Genomic DNA, 14,302 nt, shown 5'->3' on the forward strand with positions numbered 1-14,302 from the left:
GATCATTCGTCTTGAGTTTCATTTGTTCTAGGCATCTATTGTAATTCAAGCATTTGGGCTAATAGCAACTTATCAATGAGTGCATACCATGTATGTCTTTCTGTGATTGGGTTAGCTCACTCAGGATGATATTTTCCAGTTCCAACCATTTGCCTACGAATTTCATAAAGTCATTGTTTTTGATAGCTGAGTAATATTCCATTGTGTAGATGTACCACATTTTCTGTATCCATTCCTCTGTTGAAGGGCATCTGAGTTCTTTCCAGCTTCTGGCTATTATAAATAAGGCTGCAATGAACATAGTGGAGCATGTGTCTCTTTTATATGTTGAGGAATCTTTTGGGTATATGCCCAAGAGAGGTATAGCTGGATCCTCAGGCAGTTCAATGTCCAATTTTCTGAGGAACCTCCAGACTGATTTCCAGAATGGTTTTACCAGTCTGCAATCCCACCAACAATGGAGGAGTGTTCCTCTTTCTCCACATCCTCGCCAGCATCTACTGTCACCTGAGTTTTTGGTCTTAGCCATTCTCACTGGTGTGAGGTGAAATCTGAGGGTTGTTTTGATTTGCATTTCCCTTATGACTAAAGATGTTGAACATTTCTTTAGGTGTTTCTCAGCCATTCGGCATTCCTCAGCTGTGAATTCTTTGTTTAGCTCTGAAACCCATTTTTTTAATAGGGTTATTTGTCTCCCTGCGGTCTAACTTCTTGAACTCTTTGTATATTTTGGATATAAGGCCTCTATCTGTTGTAGAATTGGTAAAGATCTTTTCCCAATATGTTTGTTGCCGTTTTGTCCTAACTACAGTGTCCTTTGCCTTACAGAAGCTTTGCAGTTTTATGAGATCCCATTTGTCGATTCTTGATCTTAGAGCTTAAGCAATTGGTGTTTTGTTCAGGAAATTTTTTCCAGTGCCCATGTGTTCCAGATGCTGCCCTAGTTTTTCTTCTATTAGTTTGAGTGTGTCTGGTTTGATGTGGAGGTCCTTGATGCACTTGGACTGAAGCTTTGTACAGGGTGATAAGCATGGATCGATTTGCATTCTCTACATGTTGACCTCCAGTTGAAACAGCACCATTTGCTGAAAATGCTATCTTTTTTCCATTGGATGGTTTTGGCTCCTTTGTCAAAAATCAAGTGCCCATAGGTGTGTGGGTTCATTTCTGGGTCTTCAATTCTGTTCCAATGATCTATCTGTCTGTCTCTGTACCAATACCATGCAGTTTTTATCAAAATTGCTCTGTAATACTGCTTGAGTTCAGGGATAGTGATTCCCCCTAAAGTACTTTTATTGTTGAGGATAGTTTTAGCTATCCTGGGTTTTTTAGTATTCCAGATGAATTTGCAAATTGTTCTGTCTAACTCTTTGTAGAATTGGATTGGTATTTTGATGGGGATTGCATTGAATCTGTACTTCACTTTTGGTAAAATGATCCTTTTTACTATATTCCTTCCAATCCATGAGCATGGGAGATCTTTCCATCTTCTGAGGTCTTCTTCAATTTCTTTCTTCAGAGTCTTGAAGTTCTTATTGTACACATCTTTTACTTGCTTGGTTAAAGTCACACCGAGGTACTTTATATTATTTGGGTCTATTATGAAGGGTGTCATTTCCCTAATTTCTTTCTCAGTTTGTTTCTCTTTTGTGTAGAGGAAGGCTACTGATTTATTTGAGTTAATTTTATACCCAGCCACTTTGCTGAAGTTGTTTATCAGCTTTAGTAGTTCTCTGGTGGAACTTTTGGGATCACTTAAATATACTATCATATCATCTGCAAATAGTGATATTTTGACTTCTTCTTTTCCGATCTGTATCCCCTTGACCTCCTTTTGTTGTCTGTTTGCTCTGGCTAGAACTTCAAGAACTATATTGAATAAGTAGGGAGAGAGTGGGCAGCCTTGCCTAGTCCCTGATTTTAGTGGAATTGCTTCAAGTTTCTCTCCATTTAGCTTAATGTTATCAACTGGTTTGCTGAATATGGCTTTTACTATGTTTAGGTATGGGCCTTGAATTCCTATTCTTTCCAGGATTTTTATCATGAATGGGTGTTGAATTTTGTCAAATGCTTTCTCAGCATCTAATGAAATGATCATGTGTGTTTTTTCTTTCAGTTTGTTTATATACTGGATCACGTTGATGGTTTTCCCTATATTAAACCATCCCTGCATGCCTGGGATGAAGCCTACTTGATCATGTTGGATGATTGTTTTGATGTGATCTTGGATTCGGTTTGCCAGAATTTTATTGAGTATTTTTGCATCGATATTCATAAGGGAAATTGGTGTGAAGTTCTCTTTCTTTGTTGGGTCATGTGTGGTTTAGGTATAAGAGTAATTGTGGCTTCATAGAAGGAATTCGGTAGTGCTCCATCTGTTTCAATTTTGTGGATTAGCTTGGATAATATTTCTATGAGGTCTTCTATGAAGGTCTGATAGAATTCTGCATTAAACCCGTCCGGATCTGGGATTTTTTTGGTTGGGAGACCTTTAATGACCTCTTCTATTTCCTTACGAGTTATGGGGTTGTTTAACTGGTTTATCTGTTCCTGATTTAACTTCGGTACCTGGTATCTGTTTAGGAAATTGTCCATTTCCTGAAGATTTTCAAGTTTTGTTGAATATAGGCTTTTATAGTAAGATCTGATGATTTTTTGAATTTCCTCTGAATCTGTAGTTATTTCTCCCTTTTCATTTCTGATTTTGTTAATTTGAACACAGTCTCTGTGTCCTCTCGTTAGTCTGGCTAAGGGTTTATCTATCTTGTTGATTTTCTCAAAGAACCAACTTTTGGTTCTGTTGATTCTTTCTATGGTCCTTTTTGTTGCTACTTGGTTGATTTCAGCTCTGAGTTTGATTATTTCCTGCCTTCTACTCTTCCTGGCTGTATTTGCACTACACCTTTTAGGTGTGCTGTCAAGCTGGTGACATATGCTCTTTCCTGTTTCTTTCTGCAGGCACTCAGCACTATGAGTTTTCTTCTTAGCAGAGCTTTCATTCTGTCCCATAAGTTTGGGTATGTTGTACCTTCATTCTTCCCTTATTGTTATTGAAACCAGTTTTAGGCCGTGGTGGTCTGATAGCACACATGGGATTATTTCTATCTTTCTGTACCTGTTGAGGTCCGTTTTTTGACCTATTATATGGTCAATTTTGGAGAAAGTACCATGAGGGGCTGAGAAGAAGGTATATCCTTTTGCTTTAGGATAGATTGTTCTATAAATATCTGTTAAGTCCATTTGGTCCATGACTTCTCTTAGTCTGTCTATGTCTCTGTTTAATTCCTGTTTCCATGATCTGTCCATTGATGAGAGTGGGGTGTTGAAATCTCCTACTATTATTGTGTGAGGTGCAATGTGTGTTTTGAGCTTCCGTAAGGTTTCTTTTACGTATGTAGGTGCCCTTGTATTTGGGGCATAGATATTTAGGATTGAGAGTTCATCTTGGTGGATTTTTCCTTTGATGAATATGAAGTGTCCTTCCTTATCTTTTTTGATGACTTTTAGTTGAAAATTGATTATATTTGATATTAGAATGGCTGTTCCAGCTTGCTTCTTCCCTAACCCTAAAAACTTCCCTAACCTAAAAAAAGAGATACCCATAGACATACAAGAAGCCTACAGAGCTCCAAATAGATTGGACCAGAAAAGAAACACCTCCCGTCACATAATTGTCAAAACACCAAACGCACAAAATAAAGAAAGAATATTAAAAGCAGTAAGGGAAAAAGGTCAAGTAACATATAAAGGCAGACCTATCAGAATCACACCAGACTTCTCGCCAGAAACTATGAAGGCCAGAAGATCCTGGACTGATGTCATAGAGAATCTAAGAGAACACAAATGCCAGCCCAGGTTACTGTATCCTGCAAAACTCTCAATTAACATAGATGGAGAAACCAAGATATTCCATGACAAAACCAAATTTACACAATATCTTTCTACAAATCCAGCACTACAAAGGATAATGAATGGTAAGGCCCAACATAAGGAGGCAAGCTATACCCTAGAAGAAGCAAGAAACTAATCGTCTTGGCAACAAAACAAAGAAAGAAAAGCACACAAACATAACCTCATATCCAAATAAGAATATAACAGGAAGCAATAATCACTATTCCTTAATATCTCTCAACATCAATGGCCTCAAATCCCCATAAAAAGACATAGATTAACAAACTGCATACACAACGAGGACCCTGCATTCTGCTGCCTACAGGAAACATACCTCAGAGACAAAGAAAGACACTACCACAGAGTGACAGGCTGGAAAACAACTTTCCAAGCAAATGGTCGGAAGAAGCAAGCTGGAACAGCCATTCTAATATCAAATATAATCAATTTTCAACTAAAAGTCATCAAAAAAGATAAGGAAGGACACTTCATATTCATCAAAGGAAAAATCCACCAAGATGAACTCTCAATCCTAAATATCTATGCCCCAAATACAAGGGCACCTACATACGTAAAAGAAACCTTACGGAAGCTCAAAACACACATTGCACCTCACACAATAATAGTAGGAGATTTCAACACCCCACTCTCATCAATGGACAGATCATGGAAACAGGAATTAAACAGAGACATAGACAGACTAAGAGAAGTCATGGACCAAATGGACTTAACAGATATTTATAGAACAATCTATCCTAAAGCAAAAGGATATACCTTCTTCTCAGCCCCTCATGGTACTTTCTCCAAAATTGACCATATAATAGGTCAAAAAACGGACCTCAACAGGTACAGAAAGATAGAAATAATCCCATGTGTGCTATCAGACCACCACGGCCTAAAACTGGTTTCAATAACAATAAGGGAAGAATGAAGGTACAACATACCCAAACTTATGGGACAGAATGAAAGCTCTGCTAAGAAGAAAACTCATAGTGCTGAGTGCCTGCAGAAAGAAACAGGAAAGAGCATATGTCACCAGCTTGACAGCACACCTAAAAGGTGTAGTGCAAATACAGCCAGGAAGAGTAGAAGGCAGGAAATAATCAAACTCAGAGCTGAAATCAACCAAGTAGCAACAAAAAGGACCATAGAAAGAATCAACAGAACCAAAAGTTGGTTCTTTGAGAAAATCAACAAGATAGATAAACCCTTAGCCAGACTAACGAGAGGACACAGAGACTGTGTTCAAATTAACAAAATCAGAAATGAAAAGGGAGAAATAACTACAGATTCAGAGGAAATTCAAAAAATCATCAGATCTTACTATAAAAGCCTATATTCAACAAAACTTGAAAATCTTCAGGAAATGGACAATTTCCTAAACAGATACCAGGTACCGAAGTTAAATCAGGAACAGATAAACCAGTTAAACAACCCCATAACTCGTAAGGAAATAGAAGAGGTCATTAAAGGTCTCCCAACCAAAAAAATCCCAGATCCGGACGGGTTTAATGCAGAATTCTATCAGACCTTCATAGAAGACCTCATAGAAATATTATCCAAGCTAATCCACAAAATTGAAACAGATGGAGCACTACCGAATTCCTTCTATGAAGCCACAATTACTCTTATACCTAAACCACACATGACCCAACAAAGAAAGAGAACTTCACACCAATTTCCCTTATGAATATCGATGCAAAAATACTCAATAAAATTCTGGCAAACCGAATCCAAGATCACATCAAAACAATCATCCAACATGATCAAGTAGGCTTCATCCCAGGCATGCAGGGATGGTTTAATATAGGGAAAACCATCAACGTGATCCAGTATATAAACAAACTGAAAGAAAAAACACACATGATCATTTCATTAGATGCTGAGAAAGCATTTGACAAAATTCAACACCCATTCATGATAAAAATCCTGGAAAGAATAGGAATTCAAGGCCCATACCTAAACATAGTAAAAGCCATATTCAGCAAACCAGTTGATAACATTAAGCTAAATGGAGAGAAACTTGAAGCAATTCCACTAAAATCAGGGACTAGGCAAGGCTGCCCACTCTCTCCCTACTTATTCAATATAGTTCTTGAAGTTCTAGCCAGAGCAAACAGACAACAAAAGGAGGTCAAGGGGATACAGATCGGAAAAGAAGAAGTCAAAATATCACTATTTGCAGATGATATGATAGTATATTTAAGTGATCCCAAAAGTTCCACCAGAGAACTACTAAAGCTGATAAACAACTTCAGCAAAGTGGCTGGGTATAAAATTAACTCAAATAAATCAGTAGCCTTCCTCTACACAAAAGAGAAACAAACTGAGAAAGAAATTAGGGAAATGACACCCTTCATAATAGACCCAAATAATATAAAGTACCTCGGTGTGACTTTAACCAAGCAAGTAAAAGATGTGTACAATAAGAACTTCAAGACTCTGAAGAAAGAAATTGAAGAAGACCTCAGAAGATGGAAAGATCTCCCATGCTCATGGATTGGAAGGAATATAGTAAAAAGGATCATTTTACCAAAAGTGAAGTACAGATTCAATGCAATCCCCATCAAAATACCAATCCAATTCTACAAAGAGTTAGACAGAACAATTTGCAAATTCATCTGGAATACTAAAAAACCCAGGATAGCTAAAACTATCCTCAACAATAAAAGTACTTTAGGGGGAATCACTATCCCTGAACTCAAGCAGTATTACAGAGCAATTTTGATAAAAACTGCATGGTATTGGTACAGAGACAGACAGATAGATCATTGGAACAGAATTGAAGACCCAGAAATGAACCCACACACCTATGGGCACTTGATTTTTGACAAAGGAGCCAAAACCATCCAATGGAAAAAAGATAGCATTTTCAGCAAATGGTGCTGTTTCAACTGGAGGTCAACATGTAGAGAATGCAAATCGATCCATGCTTATCACCCTGTACAAAGCTTCAGTCCAAGTGCATCAAGGACCTCCACATCAAACCAGACACACTCAAACTAATAGAAGAAAAACTAGGGCAGCATCTGGAACACATGGGCACTGGAAAAAATTTCCTGAACAAAACACCAATTGCTTAAGCTCTAAGATCAAGAATCGACAAATGGGATCTCATAAAACTGCAAAGCTTCTGTAAGGCAAAGGACACTGTAGTTAGGACAAAACGGCAACAAACATATTGGGAAAAGATCTTTACCAATTCTACAACAGATAGAGGCCTTATATCCAAAATATACAAAGAGTTCAAGAAGTTAGACCGCAGGGAGACAAATAACCCTATTAAAAAAATGGGTTTCAGAGCTAAACAAAGAATTCACAGCTGAGGAATGCCGAATGGCTGAGAAACACCTAAAGAAATGTTCAACATCTTTAGTCATAAGGGAAATGCAAATCAAAACAACCCTCAGATTTCACCTGACACCAGTGAGAATGGCTAAGATCAAAAACTCAGGTGACAGCAGATGCTGGCGAGGATGTGGAGAAAGAGGAACACTCCTCCATTGTTGGTGGGATTGCAGACTGGTACAACCATTCTGGAAATCAGTCTGGAGTTTCCTCAGAAAATTGGACATTGAACTGCCTGAGGATCCAGCTATACCTCTCTTGGGCATATGCCCAAATGATTCCCCAACATATAAAAGAGACACGTGCTCCACTATGTTCATCGCAGCCTTATTTATAATAGCCAGAAAATGGAAAGAACCCAGATGCCCTTCAACCGAAGAATGGATACAGAAAATGTGGTAAATCTCCACAATGGAATATTACTCAGCTATCAAAAACAATGACTTTATGAAATTCGTAGGCAAATGGTTGGGACTGGAAAATATCATCCTGAGTGAGCTAACCCAATCACAGAAAAACACACATGGTATGCACTCATTGATAAGTGGCTATCAGCCCAAATGCTTGAATTACCCTAGATGCCTAGAACAAATGAAACTCAAGATGGATGGTCAAAATGTGAATGCTTCACTCCTTCTTTAAAAGGGGAACAAGAATACCCTTGGCAGGGAATAGATTTGCAAAGATTAAAACAAACACAGAAGGAACATCCATTCATGTGGCCCATACATATACAGCCATCCAATTAGACAAGATGGATGAAGCAAAGAAGTGCAGGCCGACAGGAGCCGGATGTAGATCCCTCCTGAGAGACACAGCCAGAATACAGCAAAGACAGAGGCAAATGCCAGCAGCAAACCACTGAACTGAGAATAGGACCCCCGTTGAAGGAATCAGAGAAAGAACTGGAAGAGTTTGAAGGGGTTCGAGACCCCATATGTACAACAATGCTAAGCAATCAGAGCTTCCAGGGACTAAGCCACTACCTAAAGACTATACATGGACTGACCCTGGACTCTGACCTCATAGGTAGCAGTGAATATCCTAGTAAGAACACCAATGGAAGGGGAAGCCCTGGGTCCTGCTCAGACTAAACCCCCAGTGAACTAGATTGTTGGGGGGAGGGGGGCAATGGGTGGTTGATGGGGAGGGGAACACCCATAAAGAAGGGGACGGGGGGAGGGGGATGTTTGCCCGGGAAAGGGAATAACACTCGAAATGTATATAAGAAATACTCAAGTTAATAAAAAAAAAAAGACACAGCTATACCATTCCTGGACATAAATCCAAGGGACATACCACCATACCACAGGGACCCTTGTCGAACTACGGTTATAGCAACTTTATTAATGATATCTAGAAACTTGAAAGAGTCTACATGCCCCTCTACAAAATAATAAGGAAAACTGGCATTCAAGTAATGGAGTATCACTTGGCTACTAAAAACAACAACCTGGTACAATTTGCAGACCAATGAATGGAACTAGAGAAATTCATCTTGAGTGAAAGACAAACATACTATGTTATCACTTTCATGTGGATATTAGCTGTAAAGTAAAAGAGAATCCTGCTATAGTCTACAGACCCAGAGATACTAAGCAATGAATGGGTTTGGGGCACATAAGGATCTCCCTGGGAGGGGGACATAGCATAGATATAGGAAGTAGACCTGAGTCTGGTGGGGTTGGGAAAAGGAGATATCTGGGGATAAGGAGAACTGAGAAAATACTAGGAGAAATGACTAGTACTAGGGAGCATTTTGAGAGCTAGGTGGAAACTTAGAACAGTGGAAACTGAGTGGAATGTGGTGGTTATGGAGCCTAAACTAGCAATCTTATGTAACCAGTCAAGGCATCAAATACCAGGATTAGGACACCAACCAATTCCCAAACCTTCAACCCACAGTTTGCCCTACCTGCAGAATATTCTGGGGCTTGAGGTTAGCAGTATAATCATCAGAAAGACCAGAGACACTTCCTATAGCAACTATTGAAAGAGAATGCAAAGGTCCACACCCAAACATTAGGCAAGTTTGGGGAGTCCTATGGCGGAGGGAGGAACCAGAGGTGTCAGGGATACCATAATTGCATGGCTCACAGAATCAACTGATTGGGACTCATGGGGGATTGAAGAAATCAGGGAGTCTGGAAGGGCTTAATCTAGGTCCTCTACATATATAGTATGGCTCAATAGCTTGGTGTTCTTATTGGACTCCTAACAGTGGAAGCAAGGCATGTTTCTGACTCCTTTGCCTGCTTGTGGGACCCTACTCTTCTGTCCAGTCTAGTAAATGTCTGATCTCATTTAGCTCTTATTTAGCTTAAATTTTCCCTGTTTGGTTGATGTACTGGGGGGGATGGAGTTACTGATCTTTTCTGATAGAAGGAAGAGAAGGAATTGATCTGGGGAAGGGGGTGAGTAACTAAAGAAATAAAGGAAGGGGGAACTGCAGACAGGATATAATACATGACAGATTAATTAAATAAATAAATAAATACAAATACAACTGTTCAAGATAATTTGGGGGTTTATATTAATTAATTAATCCACTATTTATTCACTTTACATGGTGGTCACACTCCACTCCTCCTACTCCCCCTTCACAAAACCTGTTCCCTATCCCTTCTTTTCTCCTATAGGAAGGGTGAGCCTCCTCTCAGGTTTCAGTCCACCCTGTTACACCAAGTCACTGCAAGAGTAGGCACATCCTCTCTGACTGGGGTCAGACAAGGCAGCCCCATTAGAGCAACAGGCTACACTGGCAGATAACAGAGTTTGGAATTCCTCCTGCTCCACTTTTTGGAAGAACAGCATGAAGACCAAGTTATATGTCTGCTTCATATACATGTATAATCTTAAGACAGCCCTTTATTTGGTGGTTCAGTTTGATATATTATTCACCTATCAAAAGCAAGGACATCATGAAAATTGCAGGCAAATAGATACAAGTAAAAATATCATCCTGAGTGAGGTAACCCAGACTCCAAAGGACATGCATAGTATGTACTCACTTATAAGTGAATATTAACCATAAAGTAAAAAGATACCCATGCTACAATACACAGACCCAAAGAAGATAAATAATGAGGACACAAGGGAGGATAATTGAACCTCACTCAAAAGGGGGAGTACAATAATCACTGGAGGTGGATGGAAGGAGAGAATTTGGTAGGAGATGGAATGGAGAGGGAAGGAGATTACGAGTAGGAAAAGCTATGGAGAGAGGGCCATGAAAGTGAATTGGTACAAGCAACAGGTGGTATATCTCTAGGATGTTCCAGAGACTTAGGATATGTGAGGTTCTAGGGGACTTATGAAGATGATTCTGGCTGAGACTCCTTGTAGAGGGAGAAATGGAGCCTGAAGTGGTCACCTCCTGTAGCCAGGCTGGATACCCAGTAGAGGTATAAGGACACCAACTAACCCAGAAAACCTTTGGCCCAAATTTTTTCCTGACTAAAAGAAGTGCGGGGGCAAAGACAAAGCATAGACTGAGCGAATGGTCAACAGTAATTGGCCTAACTTGATATCTATTCCATGGGCAAGAAAAAAAAATCTCTGATACTATTAATGATTCTCTACCATGCTTGCAGACAGGAACTTAGCATAAGTGTTTTCTGAGAGCCTCTACCCAGGAGCTGGCTGAAACAGATGCATAAACACACAGACAAACATTAGAAGGAGCTCAGGGAGTCTTGTAGAAGAGTTGGGGGAAGGATTGAGGACAAAGTACAGGGACTCCACGAGACCAACAGAATCAACTAACCTGGACCCTAGGAGCTCCACTCACTAGCCATCAGTTTAATGAAGCTTCCGACTCCTTCTTAAATACGTGCTAGGGTATTTTTCAACATCCAAAGCTTTACTAACAGTAAGATCCAGGGTTAGTTTTTATAACCACATCTGGCCCTTCCATATCTGACAGATTTGAAATTTGTACCCTTGGGGTTCAGTGTGGCTGTGTGTGGTTCCTGGGGCCTTGCCAAATGACTGGTATAACTCTCTCCCTTTAGAAGTACCAGAGAGGGAGTTGGGGATTTAGCTCAGTGGTAGAGCGCTTACCTAGGAAGCTCAAGGCCCTGGGTTCGGTCCCCAGCTCCGAAAAAAAAAAAAAAAAAAAAAGAAGTACCAGAGAGGAACATAGTGCTGCAGCCCTTGGGAGACTACAAGACTAGTTTTTGAAGGATAGGATCTTACCCTCAGCCTTGAGGGTGTGACTTTAGGCCCAGGTGCTCACCCCTAGTGCACATACCTTCAGTTTCGGACACTTGCAAAATCTGCACATTATCTGTGACTGTCTCCACATCCCCAGCTGTTTGGTTCACCTGGGCAGGAATCCTCATCTTGCAGATCATCCAGGACAGGATGGAGATGGCTAGTTAATGTAGCTCATCAATAACATTTCCAGCACAACCGGATTGAAAATGAACTTGGTTCATTTGGCCTGAAAAACTGAACAAGTAGATGTCCTGGTCTTGAGTTCCTTGTGTTGAACCTTTTGGTCCTTGTGGTGAATGCTGATACCATTACAATGTGTCCTGCTCGGTCATGTCAGGATTTCACAGTACTCCTCTCTATCCTCTGGTTCTAATATCCTTTCCATCCATTTTCTCCAATATCCTTTGGGCCTTGGGGCAGTGGCTAATATGGTTGCTCCAAATACTGCTGAGTGCTCACAGTCATGTATTCTCTGGAATTTGAACAGTAATGCATCTCTGTATTAATCTAACCATTTCAACATGAAGTGTCTATGACCTACATTCGATGTGACACAGATCTCTAAATATAAGCATACATTTTATTTAGAAGGTAGTTTTACAGCATAACCATTTAGAAAAAAAAGATTGACAGCTTCTCCCTAGGGATTATGACTTGAGGAGCCACAAGTTTGGTCTTGTTTACTGTACCAGGCATAACTCCTCTCCAGTGGAGCAAGAGAGTGGTTGGTTTGATCTCTACCATAAAGTGCAATCCATGAACAATAAATAGAATTTGGCTATTAATTGGATATAATTATTTTTCCCTAACTCTTTTACCTCAAATTCTCAATAAAATTGACTTGGCATTTGGATGGTCTCTATAATCAGGTGTATATTGAGATGAAGTCATTTATTATGATTCATATCCTCTAGGAATAAAAATATTCACTCAACATACCATGTAACGTTTTCTCCAGTCTCCTTGTGAATAGCTGAAATTCTTTCACTTCCTGGTGAGTGTGTAACCAAGCATATAATCTCTCTTGCTTTCTGATGGGACCATCTTCTTAGAAAATACAAATGAAGAGATAAAGCCATCATCTAAGGAAAAAAAGGAATATGTTATAATCTACCCCGTGTGAGACAATATTCCCTTTCTTTTTTAAATCGGGTTACTCCAGAAATACAATCCTGATTGTAACACACTGTGAAAGACCTATTCTTTACCAGACACCTCACACCTCACACCCAATTTGCTTTTCTTTATATCTGAGAAGACTTTAATAACAGCATTTTAGAGTTGCAGCTTTCCAGATATTGTACTTGCAAAGATACCCAATCATATGAAATAGGAAGAAAGCAAATTATTCTGCTTTCCCATTGTTCTTGTCCCTAAAGCTATTTATAATTTTGTTCAAAAGTAACTTTGATCAAACTTTGTACTAGGGTGAACTATTCTAGGCATATTGAAGCACTAGGTCTGTCTAAGAGTGTCAGACCATTTGATGTGGCCAGAAGTCATCCCCACAGACTAGAACAGATAGTAATGAGAGGAAGGAGCAAAGGTCAAAAGAGTCACTTGCTGAAACCCACTGGGGACAGTGGCAGAACATCCTTTCCCACTACTTTCTGAGAGAGGAGGAATCTGAGGACTATCCAACATCTGGCAATTATTCACCTGGGTGCTAGCTAATGATTGCTGTAATGAGATGGAACAAGGCCAATATTCTTCCTGCTGTGCTCTTATTAGTGCGAAATAGTATCTACCTGTCATATTTCTATTTTTAACCCACCAGGTAATCTGAGAAAGAAAGAAACCATGGGGCATCTCTGAGACAGCAAAATAGAGAAGCAAGAAATATTCTGAGGAAAGTGTGCTGTGATAGGACATCTGGCCACTTACAGGAAAAGGTATCTGGGGTGAGAAAAGAGAGAGTAGAATAGAGTTTTAACAGAAAAGTGCAAACAGCTCAAACTATAGTAACCCTTCTCTATTGTTCAACTGCTATTACTTAGTCACATTTCCCCACATAATATTTAACCCCTGAAAAACTCCATAGTTCATTAAAGCCTGATTAAAAGTATAATTTCTGCATATACTATGCCTCATCAGTTCAGTGGAAATTGGTTTCTCCCTTCTTCAAACTGCTTTTACTAGAACTCATATGTGGTTGTAATCACATGATGCTTATTGGAATTGGTCTTCATGGGAACATTGTTAAATATGTCTAGATTCCTAAAACTACACCTTTACAGTGAACTCATCATGTGACATTTTTGTTAAGCTACAGTGTCTTTTGATTTCAGTGGATGATGCTGTAAGAGCTGATCATGCTCATGGGAATGGAGTCTTCCACTGGGATATAGGGAAATAGCAGTGGCCACAGTTCTAAGGAAAAGTGATTCTATTTTATTGATGCCATGCTACCGATATCACTGAAGAATTGACTGTCTTACAGAAGTATTTTAAAGTATTTCCAGTCATCTGAAGTGTGACTGGCTTTCTATTTTTTATCTCTGAAAAGTGGGATGTTAAAATCCAAGTTTTCCATATATATTTGTATTGCTGCTATTATTTTTCTGGTTTTGATGGTTTTGATCAAGTGTCTACAGCATTAGTGGTTGCCGTTGTCATCATCGTCATCTTTGTCGTCGTAATCATCGTCATCATCGTGGTCACTGTAGTCAGTGTTGAGATGGGGTTAGATGGCCTCTAACTCTTAATTTAACTGAGAATGACTTGAGTTACTGATCTTCCTGCATTCGCCACTTGACTGTAAGGATTACAGGTATTTGCCGCCACACCAATTTACACAGTGCTGGGGATCAAAAAAATGTCTGCATGCCAGACAGACACTCTACAA

The 14,302-nt window shown here is 39.5% G+C and overlaps 1 long non-coding RNA gene across 1 annotated transcript in view; it reads right to left on the reverse strand.

Moving 5' to 3' along the window:
- LOC147998142 (uncharacterized) overlaps nt 1-13,082 on the reverse strand; it is a 28,490-nt gene extending 15,408 nt beyond the window's left edge. Inside the window, exons 1-2 of the long non-coding RNA XR_015647047.1 lie at nt 12,397-13,082; nt 11,492-11,929 (exon numbers count right to left, since the gene is read on the reverse strand). This is a non-coding gene — a long non-coding RNA (uncharacterized LOC147998142). The remainder of the gene's footprint in view (nt 1-11,491; nt 11,930-12,396) is intronic.
- Nucleotides 13,083-14,302: the final 1,220 nt, after the last annotated feature.

Source organism: Rattus norvegicus, chromosome X, assembly GCF_021556685.1.
Source record: "Rattus norvegicus strain SHRSP/BbbUtx chromosome X, alternate assembly SHRSP_T2T, whole genome shotgun sequence".
Taxonomy (NCBI): Eukaryota; Metazoa; Chordata; class Mammalia; order Rodentia; family Muridae; genus Rattus; species Rattus norvegicus.